The sequence below is a fragment of the Nomascus leucogenys genome, chromosome 16 (genome assembly GCF_006542625.1).
Source record: "Nomascus leucogenys isolate Asia chromosome 16, Asia_NLE_v1, whole genome shotgun sequence".
Lineage (NCBI taxonomy): Eukaryota > Metazoa > Chordata > Mammalia > Primates > Hylobatidae > Nomascus > Nomascus leucogenys.
In genome coordinates, this window is record NC_044396.1 from 36,235,848 (window position 1) to 36,262,673 (window position 26,826).

The 26,826-nt window shown below is 41.6% G+C and overlaps 1 protein-coding gene and 1 pseudogene across 12 annotated transcripts in view; one reads left to right on the forward strand and one right to left on the reverse strand.

Moving 5' to 3' along the window:
- SPIDR (scaffold protein involved in DNA repair) overlaps positions 1–26,826 on the forward strand; it is a 508,026-nt gene that overhangs the window by 249,416 nt on the left and 231,784 nt on the right. The gene's annotated exons all lie outside the window — the stretch shown is intronic.
- Positions 11,214–13,227, reverse strand: LOC105739668 (annotated as a pseudogene). The gene is made up of 2 exons (XR_001115629.2): positions 13,196–13,227; positions 11,214–12,757 (listed from the first exon to the last, which is right to left on the reverse strand). The product of XR_001115629.2 is annotated as an NSFL1 cofactor p47 pseudogene (transcript).

A 26,826-nucleotide genomic window follows, 5' to 3' on the forward strand; every position in this document is an offset into this window, starting at 1 on the left:
TTTCTTAGAGCTTTGGGGTTGCCTCTAAAATATAGTTCCACCCCAGGCTCGCTCTCTCTCCTGTCAAGCAGATTTGAATCCCTGAATGGCTCTAGAACCACTTTGACTTCATTAAAACATTTGAACTACTTGTGTACAATTGAGCACCATGACTTTCAGAAATAGAGACCATCAAATGATACGGCAACATTTCTATTTTTTTTTTTTTACCCTTGATTTTTGTTTTGTTTTATTTTGTTTACTAGATTCATTTAGCCATCTGTGGAAAATTTTTCCAGGAACACAGCCATAATTGTTTTTTTTTAATTATACTTTAAGTTTTAGGGTACATGTGCACAACGTGCAGGTTAGTTATATATGTATACATGTGCCGTGTTGGTGTGCTACACCCAGTAATCGTCATTTAACATTAGGTATATCTCCAAATGCTTTCCCTCCCCCCTCCCCGCACCCCACAATAGGCCCCAGTGTGTGATGTTACCCTTCCTGTGTCCATGTGTTCTCATTGTTCAGTTCCCACCTATGAGTGAGAACATGCGGTGTTCGGTTTTTTGTCCTTGCGATAGTTTGCTGAGAATGATGGTTTCCAGCTGCATCCATGTCACTACAAAGGACATGAACTCATCCTTTTTTATGGCTGCATAGTATTCCATGGTGTATATGTGCCACATTTTCTTAATCCAGTCCATCACTGTTGGATATTTGGGTTGGATCCAAGTCTCTCCTATTGTGAATAGTGCCACAATAAACATACATTTGCATGTGTCTTTATAGCAGCATGATTTATAATCCTTTGGGTATATACCCAGTAATGCACTGGCTGGGTCAAATGGTATTTCTAGTTCTAGATCCCTGAGGAATCGCCACACTGACTTCCACAATGGTTGAACTAGTTTACAGTCCCACCAACAGTGTAAAAGTGTTCCTATTTCTCCACATCCTCTCCAGCACCTGCTGTTTCCTCACTTTTTAATGATCACCATTCTAACTGGTGTAAGATGGTATCTCATTGTGGTTTTTGACTTCCATTTCTCTGATGGCCAGTGATGATGAGCCTTTTTTCATTTGTCTTTTGACTGCATAAATGTCTTCTTTTGAGAAGTGTCTGTTCATATCCTTCGCCCACTTGTTGATGGGGTTGTTTGTTTTTTTCTTGTAAATTTGTTTGAGTTCATTGTAGATTCCAGATATTAGCCCTTTGTCAGATGGGTAGATTGCAAAAATTTTCTCCCATTCTGTAGGTTGCCTGTTCACTCTGATGGTAGTTTCTTTTGCCGTGCAGAAGCTCTTTAGTTTAATTAGATCCCACTTGTCAGTTTTGGCTTCTGTTGCTATTGCTTTTGGTGCTTTAAACATGAAGTCCTTGCCCATGCCTATGTCCTGACTGGTATTGCCTAGGTTTTCTTCTAGGGTTTTTATGGTTTTAGGTCTAACATGTAAGTCTTTAATCCATCTTGAATTAATTTTTGTATAAGGTGTAAGGAAGGGATCCAGTTTCAGCTTTCTACATATGGCTAGTCAGTTTTCCCAGCACCATTTATTAAATAGGGAATCGTTTCCCCATTTCTTGTTTTTGTCAGGTTTGTCAAAGATCAGATGGTTGTAGATATGCTGCGTTATTTCTGAGGGCTCTGTTCTGTTCCATTGCTCTATATCTCTGTTTTGATACCACTACCATGCTGTTTTGGTTATTGTAGCCTTGTAGTATAGTTTGAAGTCAGGTAGCGTGATGCCTCCAGCTTTGTTCTTTTGGCTTAGGATTGACTTGGTGATGCGGGCTCTTTTTTGGTTCCATATGAACTTCAAAGTAGTTTTTTCCAATTCTGTGAAGAAAGTCATTGGTAGCTTGATGGGGATGGCATTGAATCTATAAATTACCTTGGGCAGTATGGCCATTTTCACGATACTGATTCTTCCTATCCATGAGCATGGAATGTTCTTCCATTTTTTGTATCCTCTTTTATTTCATTGAGCAGTGGTTTGTAGTTCTCCTTGAAGAGGTCCTTCATGTCCCTTGTAAGTTGGATTCCTAGGTATTTTATTCTCTTTGAAGCAATTGTGAATGGGAGTTCACTCATGATTTGGCTCTCTGTTTGTTATTGGTGTATAAGAATGCTTGTGATTTTTGCCCATTGATTTTATATCCTGAGACTTTGCTGAAGTTGCATATCAGCTTAAGGAGATTTTCGGCTGAGATGGTGGAGTTTTCTAGATATTCAATCATGTCATCTGCAAAAAGGGACAATTTGACTTCCTTTTTTCCTAATTGAATACCCTTTATTTCCTTCTCCTGCCTGATTGCCCTGGCCAGAACTTCCAACACCATGTTGAATAGGAGTGGTGAGAGAGGGCATCCCTGTCTTGTGCCAGTTTTCAAAGGGAATGCTTCCAGTTTTTGCCCATTCAGTATGATATTGGCTGTAGGTTTGTCATAGATAGCTCTTATTATTTTGAGATACGTCCCATCAATACCTAATTTATTGAGAGTTTTTAGCATGAAGGGTTGTTGAATTTTGTCAAAGGCCTTTTCTGCCTTTATTCAGATAATCATATGGTTTTTGTCGTTGGTTCTGTTTATATGCTGCATTATGATTTGCGTATGTTGAACCTGCCTTGCATCCCAGGGATGAAGCCCACTTGATCATGGTGGATAAGTTTTCTGATGTGATGCTAGATTCGGTTTGCCAGTATTTTATTGAGGATTTTTGCATCGATGTTCATCAGGGATATTGGTCTAAAATTGTCTTTTTTTGTTGTGTCTCTTCTGGGATTTGGTATCAGGATGATGCTGGCCTCATGAAATGAGTTAGGGAGGATTCTCTCTTTTTCTATTGATTGGAATAGTTTCAGAAAGAATGGTACCAGTTCCTGCTTGTAACTCTGGTAGAATTCGGCTGTGAATCCATCTGGTCCGGGGCTTTTTTGGTTGGTAAGCTATTAATTATTGCCTCAATTTCAGATCCTGTTATTGGTCTATTCAGAGATTCAACTTCTTCCTGGTTTAGTCTTGGGAGGGTGTATGAGTCCAGGAATTTATCCATTTCTTCTCTATTTTCTAGTTTATTTGTGTAGAGGTGTTTATAGTATTCTCTGATGTAGTTTGTATTTCTGTGGGATTGGTGGTGATATCCCCTTTATCATTTTTTATTGCGTCTATCTGATTCTTCTCTCTTCTTTATTAGGTCTTGCTAGCGGTCTGTCAATTTTGTTGATCTTTTCAAAAAAGCAGCTCCTGGATTCATTGATTTTTTGAAGGGATTTTTGTGTCTCTATCTTCTTCAGTTCTGCTCTGATCTTAGTTATTTCTTGCTTTCTGCTGGCTTTTGAATGTGTTTGCTCTTGCTTTTCTAGTTCTTTTAATTGTGATATTAGGGTGTCAATTTTAGATCTTTCCTGCTTTCTCATGTGGGCTTTTAGTGCTATAAATTTCCCTCTTCACACTGCTTTGAATGTGTCCCAGAGATTCTGTTATGTTGTGTCTTTGTTATCGTTGGTTTCAGAGAACATCTTTATTTCTGCCTTCATTTCATTATGTACCCAGGAGTCATTCAGGAGCACGTTGTACAGTTTCCATGTGGTTGAGTGGTTTTGAGTGAGTTTCTTAATCCTGAATTCTAGTTTGATTGCACTGTGGTCTGAGAGACAGTTTGCTATAATTTCTGTTCTTTTACATTTGCTGAGGAGTGCTTTACTTCCAACTATGTGGTCAATTTTGGAATAGGCGTGGTGTGGTGCTGAAAAGAACATATGTTCTGTTGATTTGAGGTGGAGAGTTCTGTAGATGTCTATTAGGTCCTCTAGGTGCAGAGCTGAGTTCAATTCCTGGATATTCTTGTTAACTTTCTGTCTCGTTGATCTGTCTAATGTTGACAGTGGGGTGTTAAAGTCTCCCGTTATTGTGTGGGAGTCTTAAGTCTCTTTGTAGGTCTCTAAGGACTTGCTTTATGAGTCTGAGTGCTGCTGTATAGGGTGCATATATATTTAGGTTAGTTAGCTCTTCTTGTTGAATTGATCCCTTTACCATTATGTAGTGGCCTTCTTTGTCTCTTTTGATCTTTGTTGGTTTAAAGTCTGTTTTATCAGAGACTAGGATTGCAACCCCTGCCTTTTTTTGTTTTCCGTTTGCTTGGTAGATCTTCCTCCATCCCTTTATTTTGAGCCTACGTTTGTTTCTGCACGTGAGATGGGTTTCCTGAATACAGCACACTGATGGGTCTGTACTCTGTCCAGTTTGCCAGTCTGTGTCTTTTAATTGGAGCATTTAGCCCATTTACATTTAAGGTTAATATTATTATGTGTGAATTTGATCTGTCATTATGATGTTAGCTGGTTATTTTGCTGGTTAGTTAATGCATTTTCTTCCTAGCATCGATAGTCTTTACAATTTGGCATGTTTTTGCAGTGGCTGGTACCGGTTGTTCTTTTCCATGTTGAGTGCTTCCTTCAGGAGCTCTTTTAGGGCAGGCCTGGTGGTGACAAACTCTCTCAGCATTTGTTTGTCTGTAAAGGATTTTATTTCTCCTTCACTTATGAAGCTTAGTTTGGCTGGATATGAAATTCTGGGTTGAAAATTCTTTTCTTTAAGAATGTTGAATATTGTCCCCCACTCTCTTCTGGCTTGTAGAGTTTCTGCCGAGACATCCGCTGTTAGTCTGATGGGCTTCCCTTTGTGGGTAACCCGACCTTTCTCTCTGGCCGCCCTTAACATTTTTTCTTTCATTTCAACTTTGGTGAATCTGACAATTATGTGTCTTGGAGTTGCTCCTCTCGAGGAGTATCTTCGTGGCATTCTCTGTATTTCCTGAATTTGAATGTTGACCTGCCTTGCTAGACTGGGGAAGTTCTCCTGGATAATATCCTGCAGAGTGTTTTCCAGCTTGGTTCCATTCTCCTCGTCACTTTCAGGTACACCAATCAGACCTAGATTTGGTCTTGTCACAAAGACTCGTATTGTTGGAGGTTTTGTTCGTCTCTTTTTATTCTTTTTTCTCTAAACTTCTCGCTTCATTTCATTCATTTCATCTTCTATCACTGATACCCTTTCTTCCAGTTGATCAAATCGGCTACTGATGCTTGTGCATTTGTCACATAGTTCTCGTGCCTTGGTTTTCAGCTCCATCTGTTCTTTTAAGGACTTCTCTGCATTGATTATTCTAGTTAGCCATTCATCTGATTTTTTTTCAAGGTTTTTAACTTCTTTGCCATGGGTTGGAGCTTCCTCCTTTAGCTTGGAATAGTTTGATCATCTGAAGCCTTCTTCTCTCAACTCGTCAAAGTCATTCTCTGTCCAGCTTTGTTCCATTGCTGGTGAGGAGCTGCGTTCCTTTGGAGGAGGAGAGGCACTCTGATTTTTAGAGTTTCCAGTTTTTCTGCTCTGTTTTTTCCCCATCTTTGTGGTTTTATCTACCTTTGGTCTTTGATGATGGTGACATACAGATGCGGTTTTGGTGTGGATGTCCTTTCTGTTTGTTAGTTTTCCTTCTAACAGTCAGGACCCTTAGCTGCAGGTCTGTTGGAGTTTGCTGGAGGTCCACTCCAGACCCTGTTTTCCTGGGAATCAGCAGTGGAGGCTGCAGAACAGCTGATATTGGTGAATAGCAAATGTTGCTGCCTGATCGTTCCTCTGGAAGTTTTGTCTCAGAGGTGTACCAGGCCGTGTGAGGTGTCAGTCTGCCCCTACTGGGGGGTGCCTCCCAGTTAGGCTACTCCCAGTTAGGCCCCACTTGAGGAGGCAGTCTGTCCGTTCTCAGATCTCCAGCTGCGTGCTGGGAGAACCACTACTCCCTTCAAGGCTGTCAGACAGGGATATTTCGTCTGCAAAGAATTCTGCTGCCTTTTGTTTGGCTATGTCTTGCCCCCAGAGGTGGAGACTATGGAGGCAGGCAGGCCTCCTTGAGCTGCGCTGGGCTCCACCCAGTTTGAGCTTCCCAGCCGCTTTGTTTACTTACTCAAGCCTCAGCAATGGCGTGCGCCCCTCCCCAAGCCTCGCTGCCACCTTGCAGCTTGATCTCAGACTGCTGTGCGAGCAATGAGCAGGGCTCCGTGGGCAGAGGACCCTCCGAGCCAGGCACGGGATATAATCTCCCGGTGTGCCATTTGCTAAGACCATTGGAAAAGCGCAGGGTTAGGGTGGGAGTGACCCGATTTTCCAGGTGCCGTCTGTCACCCCTTTCTTTGACTAGGAAAGGGAATTCCCTGATCCCTTGCACTTCCCGGGTGTGGCAATGCCTCGCCCTGCTTTCGCTCATGCTCGGTGCGCTGTACCCACTTTCTGACACTCCCCAGTGCGATGAATCCTATACCTCAGTTGGAAATGCAGAAATCACCCGTCTTCTGCATCGCTCACACTGGGAGCTGTAGACTGGAGCTGTTCCTATTCGGTACGGCAGCATTTCAAATGCACTGACGTGCAGTCAACTAGTGAGAACACTAGCAGTGCCACCCGGGCTTCCCCACTGAGGATATTAGTGTTCACTCTCTCCAAACCGTTACCTTTTGTGAATTTTTTTCTATCACTTCCCAACCATATGTATACTTAGCCTGTATCTTGCGCATAATTTCAGTGTATGTAATTCTATTATTTTTGAGTATCGCCCTCCTGGCACATTGAATATATCTTCTGACTCATCATTTTCTGAATCTTAAACTATAAAATGGAAAATTATGCCTTCTGTAGATGTTTCTATACTTTCTCAAACCATTTCTGCATATATAGTACCTCCTTTGTTTCTTGTAGTAATGCTACAGGAGTTGAGAGCTCAGTTGCAGATGACAGAATCCAGGCGAGGCTTTCTAAGCAGAACATGTTTGGCTGCTGCCCACCCACCTGGAAATAACACAGGGAGGAGGGCAGCTACTAGACAGTTCAGCACAAATGCTGCTATTTCAGCTGCATGTTTGTGTGTTCTGTGTCAACATAAACCCCCCTTACATTTCCAAACAACAGCACCAACAATTTATTTACACCATCATACAGCTCTCCGCTATAGAAATAATGAGGGTCTCACTCTACCTAGAGGGCAGTCCCAAAATCTCGTTTGTTTCTGCAGTCAGTTCCACCAGTGCAGGTTCTCAGAGTGATCGTTCTTTCTTTCTCTAATTTAGGCAGTGTTCTGTCTTAGAATTCTGGGATCCTGTAACCTATAGAATGAATTGCAAGGCTAATATCACCAATAGACCCTATCTAAAACTGGGGAAATGGAGAAAGGAAATTAGTTAACATGCATAAATATATACTTGCCACACTGAGAGAGGAATAAGTATGCATAATTATTAGACTTCTCATTTGTACAAGTGGTTACTACCCATTTCATGGTCTACATGCCCTAAAGTATCCAAATGTATTACCTAGTGGGTTGACGGACATATGCAGTGTTACTGGCAGACAGTGAAGACAAAACCAAACCTGAGTAGGTATATATTCTAGTGAGGATAAAATGGTATCCTGTCGTGATAGAAGGGATTGAGTGTAATTAACCGGTTATTATGTAGCAGGCGGTCCCTCCAGATCGATTGTTGTTCCTAGCAAGTTGACACTCCACTGTGTTGGGAAATAGCTGAGCTCTGTGCAGGGAGGCTGCCCATGTTGTATTTTTACCACTGTGGTCACTTTGCTGATGAGCCCACTATGCAACCTCTGGGCTACTGTGGAGAGAGTGAGACAAGCATTCATAGGGTGATTTATCATGTCCACCTGGTTTTTGAGAGCCTTCTCTCCAGTAAGCATTCAGATGGACACCGTATCTATCTTACTCCTGGTTCAAGAAATCCACCCATATGCCTCTTCCCAGCCGCCTGCTGCCAGCTCCTCAGTCTTCTTCCTTCTTTGTCTGTGCTGGTCCGTGTAAGTTCTGATTCTTTGTGAGTAGAGGCTTGTACTGCAAGCTGTCTTTCGGTTGGGTCAGATAGTCCATGATATGTGCCCATAAAGCGTGTTCCCAATGGTTTAGCTCAGTAGTTGCTGCTGCCCATGAATCAGTGTGATCCATACCTCATGCCATCTCTTCTGGTCAGACTGGACCCAAGACATGCCATGGGAAGCTCTGCTCCTCTGTCAGGGCCCTCTGTGAAGGAAGCTGCAAAGCTGTAACAGCCGACTTCAGCTGCTCATATCGTGTTGCTCCATCTGGATACCAGCTCCTCGGACAGCTGGTCATGCGGACTTTCCCATGAGCCCTGGTGGGGGCTGAGAGAAGGATGGCAGGATGCAAGAGTAGGTACATCAGTAATATAAGCTTCCTGTTGACGGAACTTAATTTTGGATGCTATTCACACCTAAATATGCTATATATATATGACTTTTACCTGAGGACACAGTATCCTGGACATGTCCTTCTCTGTAGCCCCAATACCCAGTTCATGTGGGTCCCATGGCCATGGTTTCACGGTTAACTAACTTGAAATGTCAGCTGTTCATTCTTCACTAGGAGCCAGTATTAAGCCAATCTGTGTGTATCAAAAGGAAAATAGTTACTTACTATATGGAGTATTGTGTGACCCCAAAACCTTGGGACTTTCCACTATTCTGTTTTGACTTCGAGTATCCCAGTTCATTGGCCACAGGAGCAAGGGCAGAGTTGCTTGCCTTCCATCCTAGCCCATATGGAGGGCTTTTTCTTGACCCATTCAATACTGGATTGAGTAATTATGGGTTACTCAATAAATAGATCAAGGTAGTACTCAAAAGGCTACCCTGGGAGCAGACTGTAAGAATGTGCTCTCTGCCCTCCTGCAAATACTTGCCTTACCAAGCTATTCTCAGGTATTGTTACTTCTCACTAACAAATCCTATCAGCATGATACCATCATGTCTTGTGGGCTGGTAAGATGATTGAGGTTCCTATAGACTGAGTTATGGCACAGAACCAGAATTGACATAGTGCTCAGGCAAGATGGTGAAAGCAAGTAGCTTTCTGTTTTCCTGCTATTGGGATAGGAAAACACGCACATGCAAACACATACCACTTTTGTCATATCAGTAGCTACACACCAGATAAGGGAATGCGTTGACTTGATGTACTGGGTTTGATCAACTGGAGTTTCTCCTTGATAAAATTTGTTATAATCCACTGTCATTCTCAAAGACCTGTGTGTCTTCTGTACAGGCCTGCACACAAAAAAAGAGATGTGATAGGAGTCATCACCCTGAACCTTTCAAGTCTCTGACAGTGGCATTAATTTTTGCAGTTCCTCTAAAAGATGCCGTATTGCTTTCGGTTGCTATTGTGGCAGGGAAGAGAAGTTCAGAAGTTTTCTTGAGCCCCTCGAATTCTAACAATGCTCACTGCATAGGTCAAGACACAACTGTGGAAATTCTCCCTGTGTGTAAGTGTAGATCCCATCTGTAAACCCAGGTTCTGGGCAGGTAATAATACCACAGCCTCCATTTGTGTCTGACTCCCACGCAGCTTCCACCCCACCATCAGGACACAGAGGTGTTGAGTCCTCTGGGAGAAGGTCCAATAAGTGCTGAGAAGTCCAGTTATTTCTTTTTCTCCTCAAAAGTAGCTGCACATCCTTTGGGAATGGGTAGAAGAAAGACTTGTTACATGATTATATATTATGGAAGTGTCCTTCCTTAAAGGACCAACCACTCCTTCAGTGAGAGGCTGTCAGACGAGAGAAGAGCGGCTATTGAGGCTGTCGTGCTGGATCCCTCTAGGCCTCTGTCACCTGCCTACAGATCAGATTAGAGTGTCTGAGGCTTTCCCACTATTCTGGCCCTACAGACCCTCTCATTAACTGCCCACTCCCAAATACCTGGCTAGCTTACACAGACTTTGGCCCTTCGGCTTGTTATGTTAGCCAGATCCTCTTGCCTCTGGACACTTAGCTCTGCTACCTCAGCCGTTCCTGTTCTTGTAGAAATCCGGAAGCCCTTGAGGCAGCATCTGCAATGCTGGCCGGAATTCCTGTCTGTGGCCTCCTGGGAGTGTAGTTACGAGGTGGGTAAGCAGGAGACATGGTAGATCCCCCTAAGTCTATATTTCTACATCTGTATTTTATCAAGACATTCCTGGCATCTAGCTATTCTAGTTTGTATTACAGGGGGCTGTTATACTATGCAGAAGGTAGAAGTTTTAAGGTACTTGGTTTTAGGGCCCAGGAGAGTGCCACTTATAGACTGGCATTTTGGCAACTATGATGAACTCCCAGTTTTATACCTTGGATATCTTTCTCTAGTAACATATTACAACATCTAACAGACAAAAAAGCAAGTCGCGTAACTTTACAGCCTACTTTCACATTTATTTTCTTACTTCCTCTTTAGATAACTGTATGGTATTCATAAAACTAGATTCTTACAGATGAGGAAAGAAATTTAGAAAAGGTAATTAACTTTTCTGGGGCAGAACTAGGTCTACAACATGTATCTCTTGACTTCTTGTCCTCTTTTGTTACAACACAAATACCATAGTGGCACGTGGATATGTGCATGTGTATAATATGGTGCACTCACACATACGTGACACACACACCTCTCATCACATACCACTTATGCACATACCACACACATGCACACACACACATGACACACACTTAACACACATCTGTACACCATACACACACTCCCTATCCAGAAACTACAATTTGTGTCATGTCAAATGTTGATGCTCCAAAACAGCATATATTATTAAGAAACTCAAATACAGCAATTTCTTTTGTTTGGATGAAGGTAAAATCTGCATTTCGATTTCAGCTATAATCATTACTTGCAATGTGGGTTTTTTTTTTTCCTAAAAATTCTCACCTCAGTAGTTGTCCAAAACCCAACTCATGAAGGAATCTTCAGTCTCATTATTAATCAAAGAAACTTAAATTAAAATATCTTGGCAAAATGTCTATGTCAACTCTATGTGTAATTATGTGCCCACACACAAATGCTGACAAAGTTACAGTGGGTAAGCCGAAATGTGTAATTGTCTTACTGAGTACAGTTCTTTTGGAAATTAGCATGGCAATATGTAGCAAATGTCAAAAGAAATTGCATACTTAATCTAGATGTCCATGCCTGCAAGTTTATTCCGAGGAAATTGTTTAGCATAAAAAAATTATGTGCATAAAGCATTTTTTTGCAATGGAACTCTTCTCTCCCTCCCGAAAATTATTTTACAGTTTTAGTGTTTCATAAAGTATGAAAGATCATAATATATTAAATAGAATGGGGAAATATTCAGTAGAGTATTTGCAAAAAAACAAAATGTTGTGTATAATGTAGTTGCACATATAGTTAACAAATATACTTGTTGAATTGTTGGTAGAGTCTAGGAAGTTACAAATGAAAAATTGTATAAGAATTATGTGTATGTTTGGAATTTTTGCAATAATTACAATCTTCAGTTTCTATGTCTATATAATATTTCTTTTTAGTGAAAATACATCCACTACTCGTTTTTGGTTGTTTTTATTTTTTTCACTAAAGTCCATTGATCGTCACAAAAACTCAGGAAATACAACTAAGGAGAAAGCAAATGTTCAACCAAGACCTAAGAACCCAGAGCTATGGAGGAGATGTCACACTGGACTACTGGTGTGCACAAGGGGGCAGGAGCGATGATCCCCATGGGGCATGGCCACTGGCTGTGGGAAACACAGGAGAGAGGCCAGGCAGCTGCCTGGGAAGTTAGGTTCACCACTGCATGATGGCAGCATTGAGCAGGTTGGCTTCCTTCAGGGTCCAGCTCTCATCAGCCAGCTCTTTGTTTGGGAAAGTAGTCATGAGGATAAAGCTGGTGGCAGCCATGGCTGGCCGGGCATCCACAATGAAGAGTTGGATGTTGCTGATCCTGTGGCTGTGGTTAAATTTCTGCACCAGCCTCACACCGTCTGCAAGCCGAATTTGGATGTTTGTGGTAGTCTCTGATTCGACGATTAAGATGGAAGAGCTGGCTTTGGCTTCATTTTCTGCCAGTTGGACTGGAGAGATGGTACTCAACACCTAGAGGGCAGTGCTGCTCAGTTTCTGACCCTCGCCAGTGAAGGCTTTGAAGGCTTATTTGGACTTCATAAAGTCCTCGTCCTGATGGCCTCCATATCCAAGTTCGCTTGTCCACTGTGAGCTAGCCTCCACAGCTCTGCTGGCACCTCCCCTCTGTGGATAGACTCCAGAAACTGGGCATTGGATGGGTCTCAGTAGCTTCTGAGTTCTCCATTATCCAGGCTGAATCCACTCTTGCAGAGTTTCAGTACTACATGAACATCTTGGCTGGAATGCTGTCTCTTTTCTCCTGTCACATAAGCAGACTCTTCCTCTGGTGCTGTCCCAAGGCCATAGCCACCTCCTGCAAATGGTCTTGGTGTACTGGTCTCTCCAGGTCTCTTGGTCACTCGCTCCACAGCTACAGCTCCATGCTCTTTGGCACCTTTAAAGAGATCATCCACCAGCTCATTGGGACTTTTCTTTCTGGGAGGGCCAACAGTCTGCTGTCCACTTCTCTCTGAGGCCCCAGCATGAAACCTCTGGCCTTCCTCCTCTTCCTCATCCTCATCTTGGTCATGAGTGAAGTCTCTAAAGGATGTCACTCTATTATCACTAGGGGCTGTGCCTCTGGACACTGAACGGGAGGTTGCCTGTGAAATGGTTATGATGTCTTCTTTCTCTGTGTCATAAAAGCTCGCTAGCGCAATCTGCAAGTCCCAGGTAGCCGACTCGAAGAAGCAGGCCCGGTCCTCCTCGGTGCCCGTCACAGCCACGAACTCTCTCAGCGCCTCCTGTTGCTCCGCTGCCGTCTTCGTCCCATGCGCCTCCCCACGTCCACTACTTTCTTATCGTTTCCAAAGCATCCTTGAATGGGACTTTTGTCTTTCTCCTGAGAGGGAGCTTAGCAACTGGGTTATTGAGGATGGTTTAATAGAGGGGGACGTGCTAGCTGAAACCCAAACTCTTGTGTTGTTCGTCTCACCCTGTCTACACACTGTTGCCTATGGTGATTGGTCCGCTGAGGATTGTTGTTAATCGCTTTTTACTTGTTTTTCTCCTCCCCCAAATCCAAAAGTGTTTTGAAGATAAACAGTAAATATGGCTTATAAAGCCAGCTCTGTTCCCTCTCTCTCTCTCTGTTTTGGGAGGAAGACATTGTGCATTTTTAAAGCATAACGTGAAGGAGGTTTTAGTATAATATGATTTAGCGCAGGCCTCAGCTGCTATCTCTCCCAGTGGTTTTGCTGGAGGCTGGAGCTTCCCGACAGCCCTGACCACGGAGAGGTGGAATGTGGCGCTGACGTCATGGCCGCTCCTGGGAATGTTTTGCATTCCTCTTCCTGGCAGTGGTCAGGTGGCTTCCAGCAAGAATGAAGGACAGCAGCTTCCAAAGAAGAAAAAAAGAGAGGAGGAAAAGGACAGTTTATAATCAAAGTATTGCGGGGGAGGCACTTTAATTCTGAGCCAAAATTGAAATTAGAACCAGATGTCTTGCATTCCGATGCTGCACGAATGTTAAATAAATTTATTAATGGCTGTAATAACTAAGCTATTTGGCTTTTTACTGAACTTAAGTCTTGAAACTGTAAGAATTATGGAAAAACGACTTCTTGTAGTTGACATTTTAACTATGAAAGCAGCTTTCTGAGTGTAAAAGCAAGGATCCTGATGAAATAACCCTCTAGTTAATCTACAGGCTGTTTTAAGGTCTGTTAATATTCTGAAAGGTCACTTCTGAAACATAAAATCTCGGTAATCTGTTAACATAGTTTATGCTGTTCAAACAAATTTAAGCCAATCATTGAGAGAGGTAAACTATATTTTAGCATCTGCTGCAGAATGTCTTTTCTCAAAATATTTACACTTCCAATGTTATTTCTGTACATTACTGCTCAAACCAGATATTCAAAACAAAACAGATTCTTAACAAACAGGTTTTGCCCAAGTCTTAGAACTCTGCAATAATATGTGTAATAGAAAAATAGACAGTAATTGAAAAGTTTGTGTTTTTCTTGTCTTCCAGCCACCAAAGTACCCCTGTTCAAAATCACTATACTGGTTTAGCTAATTAGAATCTATATGTCTGTATTTTAAAATAAAATATTATACTTTTTAAAAAAACAACTTGTCTTTCAGTAGATTTGCACTCATTTTTATATAACAGCAGTTACATTAACAACAGTTCTCCAGTTTAGGTGAAATCTGTTTGAATACTTCCTGTTATACATTGAAATGGAAAGTTGGCTTCCTCTTGTAGGTCATATTGCTGGTGAGGAATTTCCAGAAATGTGGAGAAGTGCTGACTCATAGTATACAGTGGACTGATCCAGCAACAGTAGGACTTGAGGGGGTTTTTTGAGCTATTGGCTGAGGCAAGCAAAATATGTGGCTGTAATGTTTCATTTTATTTTTAGATATAAGGGTGAAGGTGGAGGAGAGACTGTTGCTTGGCATGGGATCTATGTTAATAGCTTTAAAATGGCTACAAGTTCTAGGGTTAGATGTGTGTCTAAATGTGTGTTTTCCTGCAGTCTATTATTAGAATTTGGAAAACAGGTTGCTTTTGCTGTAGTCACCCTACTGTTGTTCTCTCCGCCTCTTGCCCACAGGTGAACCATGTGCCTTCTTGGGCTGTGGTTGGTGACTCACCATGGGTTCTATAATGTGAAAGTCACTTAGTACTTGCATTCAGGAGAGTGCTGCAGAAAAAGGTCCATGGCATTGCACCTTTTGTGTCTGATCAAAAGTCCCTGAATCTAATAATAACAATTTAAGTATTAGCTGACAGGAGTACAGAGAAAAACTAGCATTTTTTGCCTTTAATATGTCTGCTTGTGTCCTATATATTTTACATTCGTTAAATTGTCTGACTCTGAAGTTACTGATTGAGTTTTTTTTCATTCATTTGGTATAGAAATGACTGCTAGATTGGGTTTGGTACAGGGATTTCTAAAACAAAAACTCACCACCTAAACTCATCCCTGGTCTCATAAAGTTAATATATCCCAAATGCACTTATCTGTCAGTTCTACAAACATGCACTCACTGCTCTGTGTTGGTGCTGATGACATGGAGAAGAGGAAAATGTGCTCCTTGTTACCTGAGGGGAGGGAGGTGCTGGGAGACCACTGCAGGGGATGTGTCTACAGAAATATGTATAGTGTTACTTTTCAGGTACTGTGGTAGAAATCTAAGGAAACAGTGAGGCATAAAAGAGGGGTATACTCAAATCTGTGCTAAAGTCTGTGGAAGTGGTTTTTTGGATGTGATTCTGAGGCTGTCAGAGTTACTGATTGAAAGTGATTTGAATAGGCAATGTTAGGAGAGACATAAAAAATAAAAACCAGAATATGATGAGGGGGATAAGGGAAATATAAGTATGTAGGTGACTGATATTCAGATATCTGAAAAGGAAAAACAAATAAACAATATACTACAAATTATATTTGTATGTGCTTTGAGGCCAACACCCAAAACAGCACACATGGTTTCACAAGCACCTCTGACTGCTTTCAAAGGCTGTAAAAGGCTATGCTTTTCAAAGATATTCTGTCCTTATGTTTCTGAGGTTTATATTTTTCATCATTCCTGAAGAATTTGAATAGCTGTTTGTTAATCATAAGGATTCATAAAATCATAGAAATTATTTTAAACATGATTTCCTGTTTTCTTTAAAATTCAACAAAAGGAAGAGCCACATGTCCTCCTTTTGAACAGAGGTCCCAGGGCAGGGTAGGGGATGGAAATGGGAGGCTGGGCCACACTGTGCTGTGGAGGCTTAACCTCCACATCTGACCCCCACTAGCCTTCAACTGATTGTAGTGTGTTTTCTGACAATAGCCCATTACTTAGATTTTCTATCTGCCAGTTTCTTCTGCTAAAAGATCTTCTGCTAAAGAAACCAGTGACCTATTTTGGTGCTTATGAGGAATTACTTACAGAATTAAGCTCGTAGTTCAAAATATGAGGGATCATTCTCTGCTTTTTTAAGTGTGTGTTCTCCAAACACTTAGCAAAGAAGAACCTTGTCAACATCTACCTAATAATTCTGTCTGAGAATCAACTGAATACTGTTATGTGGTTGTCCTTAGTTTTGATGTCCTCTGGTATAGAAAAGACTGAAAGTGATGAAGGTGGGGTATAATTAAAGCCTGCCCCTGTCCCAAAGGATCCTTGGGAAGTGTCCCAATCCCCTTGGGAGGCTAATCTACAAATCTTAGAACCAGAATAGTGACATATATGGCTCTATAATAGCACTTACAGGACTTTATTATATTTTGTCTCTCATTCCCAATACTGTATGAAATTCTAGGTCTAAATTGTCTGAACTGTTTTTCTATGCAGATCTCATAAGCGTATAGATATTTAATCCATTTGTTGACTGAATAAATGAAATTGCTCTTCCTTGAGGCAGAAATACATTTCCTCTGTAAGCTTTTGTGTGTATACACATACAGTCCATGAAATGCCTTTTTTTCCTTTTTGAGACGGAGTCTCGCTCTGTCGCCCAGGCTGGAGTGCAGTGGTGCGATCTCGGCTCACTGCAACCTCCACTGCCGGGTTCAAGCAATTCTCCTGCCTCAGCCTCCTGAGTAACTGGGACTACAGGCGCTCACCACCATGCCAGACTAATTTTTTGTATTTTTAGTAGATACAGGGTTTCACCGTATTAGCCAGGATGGTCTCGATCTCCTGACCTTGTGATCCGCCCGCCTCAGCCTTCCAAAGTGCTGGGATTACAGGCGTGAGCCACTGTGCCCGGCCAATGTCTGTTTTTTAAGAGACAAAGTCTGCCTTTGTTGCCCAGGCTGGTCTTGAATGTCTGGGCTCAAGTAGTTAGTCTTTGGCTCGGCCTCCCAAAGTGCTGGGATTGCAGGCATGAACCATCATACCCAGCCTCATGAAATGCTTTTTAAAAAAATTGTGGTAAAATATGCATAACATAAAAATTACCATTTTAACCATTTTTAGATGTATTTTCAGTGGTATTAACTACAATCATAATGTGGTGTAACCAACACCACTCTTCATTTCCAGAACTTTTTCATCATCCCCAACATGAACTCTGGTGCCTACTAAATACTAACTCCTAATTCTCCCCATAAGTCCCTAGTAACCTCTATTCTACTTTCTGCCTCTATGAAGTTGCCTATTCTAGGTAACTCTTAAGTGGAATCATACAATATTTGTTATTTTGTGTCTGGCTTTTTTTACTTAGCATAATGTTTTCAAAGTTCATTCACGTTATGTGTCAGAATTTCCTTCCTTTTTTAAGGCTGAATAATATTCTATTGTATGTATATGCCACATTTTTTTTATCCATTCATCTGTTCATCCTGTGAAATATTTGGTTTGTTTTCACTTCTTGACTACTGTGTGAATAATGCTTCTGTGAACATAAGTATACAAGTATCTGTTTAGTTTCTGCTCTCAATTTTTTTTCGGCTATAGATCTAGGAGTGGAATTGCTGGATTTTATGGTTCGACTTCTTAAGGAACTACCATATTGTTTTCCACAGAGGTTGCATCATTTTATATTCCTACCAGCAATGCATGGGACTTTCAGTTTCTCCACATTCTCACCAACACTTATTTTCTTTTTTTGATAATTGCCATTCTAATGGGTGTAAAGTGGTATTTAATTGTGGTTTTGATTTGCATTTCCCTAATGACTTGTCGCCCAGGCTGGAGTACAGTGGCACGATCTCAGCTCACTGCAACCTCTGCCTCTCAGGTTCAAGCAATTCTCCTGCCTTGGCCTCCCAAGTAGCTGGGATTACAGGCACCTGCCACCATGCCCAGCTAATTTTTTGTATTTTTAATAGTGACAGAATTTCCCCAAGTTGGCCAGGCTAGTCTTGAACTTCTGACCTCAAGTGATCAACCTGTCTCGGCCTCCCAAAGTTCTAGGATGACAGGTGTGAGCCACCGTGCCTGGCAGATACACCTTTAAATTCTGAAATACCCCCACTTAAAAAAATAATTATTACTATTACTTGCAAAATAAAAGTCTGCTACTAAGATACAGAGAGTTCCTCATCAATCCTTTATACTCTAATACCAGCCCTCCCCGTGCCCACAGACACTGGGTGCTTGATATGAGGTGCATATCCATGACCACAGATGTCCCTGAGGCTGCTGATCCCTGAGGCTCAGAAAAGAGTGGGCTTCTCCCTCATTAGCTAGTCTGTCTACACAATATTCTGTTGATATATTTGTATCAAATTCATTAGGTATCCAAAATGATTATGTTCATCTATCCTGATTATAGTTTTCTCAGAAAAAAACATGCTTTTAACCTAAAGCTATAAATAATATGTAGGCACTAAATAATTTGAAAAGAAGTTTGTGAAATTATTCACAGTGAGAACATCTTGTAATCATGAAATCAATGAAAAATTTGCTAATTTTCATGGTTTCATTATTCGTATTTAACTCTTTAATCCATCTGAAATCTATTTTGATGTATCATTTGAGGGTAGAGATTAATTTTAATTATTTTTCAAACAATTTTATCAGCACTACTTTCTGAATAATTTTCCCTTACTGATTTTAAATGCTTCTCCTATCGTATATTATATTCCTATACATCATAAGAGTTCTTGCTTCTACATTCTATTTCATTGTGTTATAGCTTTTCTTTTTCATTCTAATCTCTTTCGTTAAGCTAATATACATTCTGTAGTTGGAGTTTTTACTTTAATTTCTAAGGTCATTAATACTGTTAAAAAATATTTAAAGTAATTGTAGGCTATTCAGTGAGTATTCACAGATATTCTCCATGTGAAAAAGTGCATTGGTGGCAATTCATAGATACATTGGTCTGGCACAGCAGCCAGGCACTTTGTTAGTTCCACTTTCACCTCATGCTAGACATGCAGGCATCCTAAAAGTTCAGGTGTATTCTTGTGATGTGCTTATTATTATATTCAGGAACTTATTAATAGAAATTAAATTATAGAACCTGCTGCTCCATTTAATTGGCTACAACATTCTTGCAATGGTAACTATTTTGCCTTGGGCTTCACCTAATTATCTCTGTTAGAAGTGTAGAAATGTTTATAGCATTTCCTTTTTGAATATTTGAAACAAATATTTTTATTTGATTTATGATGCTTTTCTCTTTATTTGACCAAGAAATGATATGGTGGTCCCATTATGTGTCTAGACGCTGTGCTGAAAGCATTGGGAAGCAGGAGCACACTCACACTAGAGCCTCACATCTAGTAACAGCCACTCGCTAGAACTGGGGTGATAGGGCATGTTGTTATATCACTGAAGTCTTCTACTACTTTTTTTTTTTTTTTTTGAGACGGAGTCTCGCTCTGTCGCCCAGGCTGGAATGCAGTGGCGCAATCTCGGCTCACTGCAAGCTCCGCCTCCCGAGTTCATGCCATTCTCCTGCCTCAGCCTCCTGAGTAGCTGGAACTACAGGTGCCTGCCACCGCGCCTGGCTAATTTTTGTATTTTTAGTAAAGACAGGGTTTCACCATGTTAGCCAGGATGGTCTCGGTCTACTGACCTTGTGATCCGCCCGTCTCGGCCTCCCAAAGTGCTGGGATTACAGGTGTGAGCCACCGTGCCCGGCCTCAAGTCTTATGCCACTTTTAAAGTCTTATGTTAGCAAAATGAAGAAATGTGAATAATTGGTGAAACCTTTGAAAGCCAAGCTCTAAGATTCCTGTAAAGAACTGTAGGTTGGAAATAATTTAATAATTCCAAGTACATATGATCAAGAAAATGATAAAGTGGACAGTTCTCTGACCTGGCTATGTGTTTTGTTGTTGTTGTTGTTGTTGTTGTTGTTTTGGAGACAGAGTTTCGCTCTTGTTGCCCAGGCTGGAATGCAGTGGCGTGATCTCAGCTCACTGTAACCTCTGCCTCCTGGGTTCAAGCAATTCTCCTGCATCAGCCTCCTGAGTAGCTGGGATTACAGGCACATGCCACCATGCCTGGCTAATTTTTGTCTTTTTAGTGGAGGCGGGGCTTCATCATTTTAGCCAGGTTGGTCTCAAACTCCTGACCTCAGGTGACACACCTACCTCAGTCTCCCAAAATGCAGGGATTACAGAAGTGAGCCACTGTGCCTGGCCACTATGTGTTCTTTTAAGCCCCATAACAAAGTTTTTTAAAAGATGCTTTGGTCGAGCGCAGTGGCTCACGCCTGTAATCCCAACACTTTTGGGAATCCAAAGTAAGGAGGGAAGATCACTTGAGACCGGGAGTTCAGAACTAGTCTGGGCAATATGGCGAGACCCTGTCTGTAGTAAAAAAAAAAAAAAAAATTAAATTAGCCAGGCATGGTGGCACAGGCCTGTAGTCCCGACTACTTGGGAAGCTGAGGTGGCAGGATTGTTTAAACATAGTCCAGGAGATCAAGACTGCACTGAGCTGTGATGGCACCACTGCACTCTAGCCTAAGTAACAGAGCAATACCCTGCCTCAAAAAAACAAACAAAAAAGATACTTTGATTATATGTGATAGCAAGTTTCCAAACAAAAATAAAAAGAGATTAATTTATAAATACATATGCTTGATTGGAGACATGATCTTTAAAAATTTTTAAACAAGGTACATGATCAAAGACAACTGAATTAGTCAATGAGCATAGAGTGTGACAGATTTTAAAATTCTACCTCTCATCATTATATTTAGCCCTTCTAACAATTGGTATAGCACAAATTCATCCTGAATCCTATGGGAGGAAAAGGGGTTAGCTACCAATAATCTTATAGCCTGAACTTGACTATAGATAATATAGTTGTATTTGAATATGGAGTATCTATTATTTGATTCCCAGTTAGTTATCTTTAGTTTTCCTGAAAACTTATAAACAGGAATTTTAGGGACACGCCTCTTGTAACACGGAGAGGCAAATATTTTATAAACTCTGTACACATTCCTGTATTGATCAGCTGGCTCATTAAATGATCCCCCATCTTGTTAATGATCAGTTGAACGTGTGTAAGCCCCATAGATGGCGGGGACCTGTTCCATTGATCTTTTTTTCTTCCTTTTGAAACTGGTATATGTTGAGTGTCTGATATAAATTGAACAAAAGTTGAATTGTTTAATTTTATGCTTGTATCAAGCAAGCTCCCAGAAGTCTGGCTAAAGAGTAGTTTGTTCATTTAAAAATCTAGCCTTGAGAATCTTTGTACCATGAATATTTTTCTCTCTCAGCCCCAGAGCCAATTCCCACCCCTTTCAGTCTAATCTTTGGCAACACAAGACCGTGTGCTGGAAGTGGCATGAAAATTCTTAACGTATTCCTTTCAAAAAAGAAGCTAACTGTATTTAATGCTTTGTGTAGGCTATTTCTTTTCATCCTTAACACAAATGGAAGGGAGGTATTATTGTAAATTTGCAGGTGGGGAAACTGAAGTCATCAAGGTTAAATAACTTGCTGAATTCCCACCACCAGTGGATCACAAAGCTGTGTGACACTGAGCATGACTTCCCAAAAGAACCCCATCTTGCCATCCTATGATCTGTAGATGAAAGTAGGGTTTGCTGATGGCCCTGAGAAAATCTTAACAAACTGGATGAGGCTCAAAGACTTTTCCAGGGTTATGGCTCCAGAACTGTGACCTTCCCTTTGTGGGTCCAGCATGACCTCATCCTGCTGCTCCATATGGCATCAATGTAAGTATAGACATGGCCTTGCTCTAAAGAAAAGTAAAAAGGCTCCACTTGTTTAGAGGAAAATGCATGTGTACCATTTTGAGAATGAATGTTGGATCCAAGACATCTGACAATAGAGAGGCTCCGAAGAATGGGGTAATACATCACAAAGATTGGATGGGATCCATGTATGCCTCTGAACCCTTCCTTGTTTCTAGGGGGCTGTTCCAAAGCAAAGTTGAGGTCAACCTCATTCAGTTTTACCAGAGATTTAATTGGACATGCTTTGGCTAATCAACTAGTAATAATCATTTTTCACATTTCTTCCTTTCCTTACTGCTTTCTCCTTAAGAGCAAATAATTAATACCAGAAATTTCTGTCTTGGGTATTATGGCACGATTGTGGCTGTAAATGAAGAAATTACAGAACCTACATGGAAGATACCAGAAACAATACCCAGTCGTTTTGTTCTTTTTTTTTTCTTTTTTTTTTGAGACTGAGTCTCGCTCTGTCAGCACTATCTCGGCTCACTGTAACCTCCACCTCCCAGGTCCCTATTCAAGCAATTCTCCTGCCTTAGCCTTCGGAGTAGCTGGGATTACAGGCATGCATCACCATGCCCAGCTAATTTTTGTGTTTTGAGTAGAGATGGGGTTTCACCATGTTGGCCAGGCTGGTCTTGAACTCCTGACCTCGTGATCTGCCCACCTCAGCCTCCCAAAGTGCTGGGATTACAGGCATGAGCCACCGCGTCTGGCCACTCTTTATTTTTTTATTTTCCTCTACTCAAGACAGCTTAGAAGAGAGATCCATTTTGCATTTGGAATTCTTCCAGTTAGTTTTGAAATCTAATCAACAAGATTGGGGAATATTTCATGTTAATGAAATATGTTCCTAGTTCTTAGAAATATATGAATGAGGCCAGGCACGATGGCTCATGCCTGTAATCCCAGCACTTGGGGAGGCAGAGGCGGGCGGATCACTTGAGGTCCGGAGTTCGAGATCAGCCTGTCCAACATGGTGAAACCCCGTCTCTACTAAAAATACTAAAACTGGCCAGGCGTGGTGGCGGGCGCCTATAATCCCAGCTACTCTGGAGTCTGAGGCAGGAGAATTGCTTGTACCTGAGAGACAGAGATTGCAGTGAGCCGAGATCGTGCCACTGTACTCCAGCCTGGCAGCTTGGGCGACAAGAGCGAGGGTCTGTCTCAAAAAAAAAAAAAAGAAAAAAAGAAACATGAATGAGCAGGAGAAAAAGAACTGTGATACTGAAGGGGTCGTCCTCTCCTCCTGTGCTCCACTCTTTCCAATGGAGCATGTGCTTTGACTCTGGGGTTTCTGCAGCATCCGCAATAAATATGTAACTGTATTTTGTATTTACCCACATGTGTTTTCCCTCACATGGTGTCTTTCTCTAAATCTGTGAAGAAAATAACTGTTTTAAAGTTCATGTATTTTCTCCATTTGGTTGTCAGCAGCAGGAAAGGCTGCCGAAGGATCCGAGCCAGCGTGGAAATGGGAAGGGCCAGTGAGCTCAGAGGGAAAGAGGAAGTCTCTATGTCCTGGTTACCAGCATGACCCCAGGTCGAATGACTCCCTCACCCTCTCCTCCTGCCAAGGTTGGTTAGGGTTCAAATGTGTTCCTACCCAAAATCACACAATGTCACTGTGTGGGATGCACAATATTCCATTGCTTTGCTCTGTTAAAAAAGACAGTTAAAAGTAAGAAGTATTTGTTGCAATTTTTAAAAACATGGTTTTTAAAGCTATCTTTATTATTAGTTTTTAATGCTAAAAGCATTTTATTTACTGAAGATTCTTGGTTTTGGATAGGTTTTATTTTTTCTTTAGGTGGCAGTACTCTATTTCTGAGAAAGCTCTTTATTATGCATCATTTGTGAAATCTCTAGTAACCTGATGATGTTTCTGTCACATTGTTTTGAAAGGAATAGTTCAAAGATTTAAAGTGATCTTTTTTTGTTGTGTGTGTGTGTGTGTGGTTTTCTTTCTTTCTTTCTTTCTTTTTATTTTTTATTTTATTTTATTTTATTTATTTTATGTATTTTATTTTATTTTATTTTTTGAGCCAGGGTCTCACCCTGTCCCCCAGGCTGGAGTACAGTGGCACAATCTCAGCTCACTGCAGCCTCGACCTCCCAGGCTCAGGCAATCCTTCCACCTCTCGAATTGTTGGGACTACAGGCATAGCGAGCCACCATGCATGGCTTTTCTTTTTTAATGAAAGTATTTCTTTTGGAATTCGAACTTTAATACTGCTTTGGTGTGTTTTCACCTAAATTCCATTTTGTGAGCTTCTTAGTATTTGATTGAAAACCTATTTCGTTTTACTTGACCCTAACTAGATCAACAAGATAAGGATATTACCCAAAGGTCGTTTCTAGTAGGATTGTAGCCACAAACGTCAATTCTGTAGCCAAGTATGGACTAATGTGGACTGAGAACTTGGCTTGGAGGAAAGACGCATTTCCACCTGTTCAGGGAGGTTTGAAGATTATCCATGTTTTAAGGGAAGAGGCCAGCTGAATGTGGAGAGTGCAAAGGTGTAACTACCACTTGAGCTTTTCAGAAATCCTTCGATGTAGCCGCCAATTTAAATAAACCACCTCAAGTCCAGCCAGTACAGCATCTCTGCTTTATCTTCAGTGTGAGTCTGTCTACCTGCCGGCTGGTGATGGGGGTCAGGCTGGATCATGGATGCGACCACCCTGCACCCAGGCCTGCCCCTCTTTTCCCTGTTACATAGTGCTGGGCAGCCTCTGGGGACCTCACAGATTTTTGTTTTTTAGTGGTGATAACAGCATGATCAGGCCGCAGCCTTCTCAATAAGAAGTGCTAACTTCCTCAGGAAAACAGAAGTGTGGTACGCACCATTACATAACCCAGTTTCTCTGGTGATACAATATTAGTTTTTGAAAGCTGTTTTGAAGTCTTCCCACAGAACTGCAGGCCTCTCTGTTTTCCCGTATGAGGTGAGGAGATGGCAGTTTTGTCCACACACCCATGAAAAAAACACAATGACGGATTAAGTCTCCTGAAGTTTCAGAAGGATACCTGGTGTGGTAGTTTCTAAAATACCACTAAAAGTTATTTTTAGAGATGAATTAATTAGAATTGACACCTGAGTTGGGTTATCAAATGAAATAAAGGGTGCCAGGTGAATGTAAATTTTAGATAAACTACCAGGCACGTGTATACTAAAAAAATTATTCATTGTTTATCTGAAATTTACATTTACCTGGGCGTCCTGTATTTTGTTAGGTAAATCAGGCAACTGTCCACCTGAAACTAGATTATGCAAACTAAGAATTAACATAAAAAGTACTGTCATTGTGTGGATGAGAAATCTCCTCCTCCTCTACTCCTAAACCAGTTTAGGAAGCCTGTGCTTCATCATTTCTCATATACTCTCTTCCCATGTACATCCAGATTAAAATGTGTGTATCTGGCATGTGGCTCACTGTTTCACATGCCTAACTGCAGCCCCTCTGGGAGCCTATAGTCGCAGCACCATTTTGGTAGGTCAGCCGTGGGCAGCAGGTCCTGAACTCTCCTGACCACCCCCGAGGAACTGCAGGCTCTCAGCATTTGCGTGTGTTCCTCCTCAGAGCCCTGGGACAACCCCAGCCAGCTAGAGGCAGAGAGACGGGCACGTAAACCTCCTGGCACATCTTGCGGGTGCCTGGGCCATAGTATGCGAGTGTCCTAATTCTCTGAAGGTCTCAAAGCATTTTCATATTAAGTTACTCAAGTGACCCAGAGAACAAGAAAGGAGTTGCTACTGCATGATGTCAGAGAACACTCAGAGGTTGGAAGGGAATTGGGAGAACTAAGTAATTATTAATAAATTCTAAAACTTTAATAATCAGTATTCAAAGGAGAAAGAGTGGAGCTAACACTTTGTACCAAGGGTGCTGGTCGTGGGAATTAAGACGTCTCCTGCAAAAGATTTCCGATACAATTTAGTAAAATGTAGTTTTTAGGGGAGACCTTTTACAGAAGGAAGCTTTTGTTTCCAAAGGACTTCATGAAAGGTGTAAAGGCCACACTGTGAATTAGAGATGACACACCCTGTTTTGAATTGGATTTCCTGCTAGTTCTGATCCGAGGCATTCTTCCCGGACTAGGGTGAATTCAGTTCCAGTGTTTGCTTGAAAACTGAATCTGGTCATTGTATTTGCAGTTTGGCTTCCTGCCTGCTGTTAAAGTACAGAGCAAACTTCAGCTAGTTACTCCCTATGATTCTGTGTCCTCCTAAAGAGCAGGGAAAGAAGAGGGGAAAACCCAGGGGGTGACTGAGTTCATTTACATGCTGTGCCAAAGGGCAGCTGCTTGCTGCCCTGTCGTCACAAGATTCTGTGGAGAATCCTGATATTCCATTTACCAGAATAGGAGACAGCCTGGAAAACAAAAGGAAAAAAAGTATCTTTCTTTCTATGGTTCTAGCTTTGGCATTACTAACTGAATAACCTACTTTCTTTTTCTTTAACAAACATAGGTGAAAATTTAGAAAATTTTATGTTCTCCCTCTTTCCAAAGTTTTCTGTATGAAGAAAGAACTTATAAAAAGAGGTCACAGCCGGGCGCGGTGGCTCATGCCTGTAATCCCGGCACTTTGGGAGGCCAGGGTGGGCGGATCACTTGAGGTCAGGAGTTCGAGACCAGCCTGGCCAACATGGTGAAACCCCATCTCTACCAAAAATACAAAAATTAACCAGACGTGGTGGCGTACGCCTTTAGTCTCAACTACTCAGGCAGCTCAGGCAGGAGAATCGCTTGAGCCCAGAAGCCACTGCACTCCACCCTGGGTGACAGAGTGAGACCCTGCCTCAAAAAAAAAAAAAAAAATCACAAGGCAGGGTGGTAGCACTGCTGGCTAGTTGGACCTGGCTGTGCCTACTGAGTTGTCCTGAGAGAATACCAGGTTGTGTACATGCAGTCTGGATTTGTGGGAAGTGTGAGGGGCTTACCCCTTTTCCCTGCAGTTGTAGAAAATGTGATGCAATCTGCTCAGTGTAGTTCCAGCCACCCCTTAAGATACCTGGCAAAACTTAGCAGAGTGTGGATCAGAAGGAATCCAGAAGCATATAGTGGCACCAGCCTATGTGTCCTTAGGAATCTTGTATTCCCCTGAGTTAAACTTAGAGCCTCTGAATTTGCGGAAAGGACGGAAAGGAAAGATGTTCTGTTGTGGGGCTGTTCCCAGGCTCAGCTTCCTCACACTGAGGCAGTGCATCTAGTACTGAAATAAGGAACATTGCA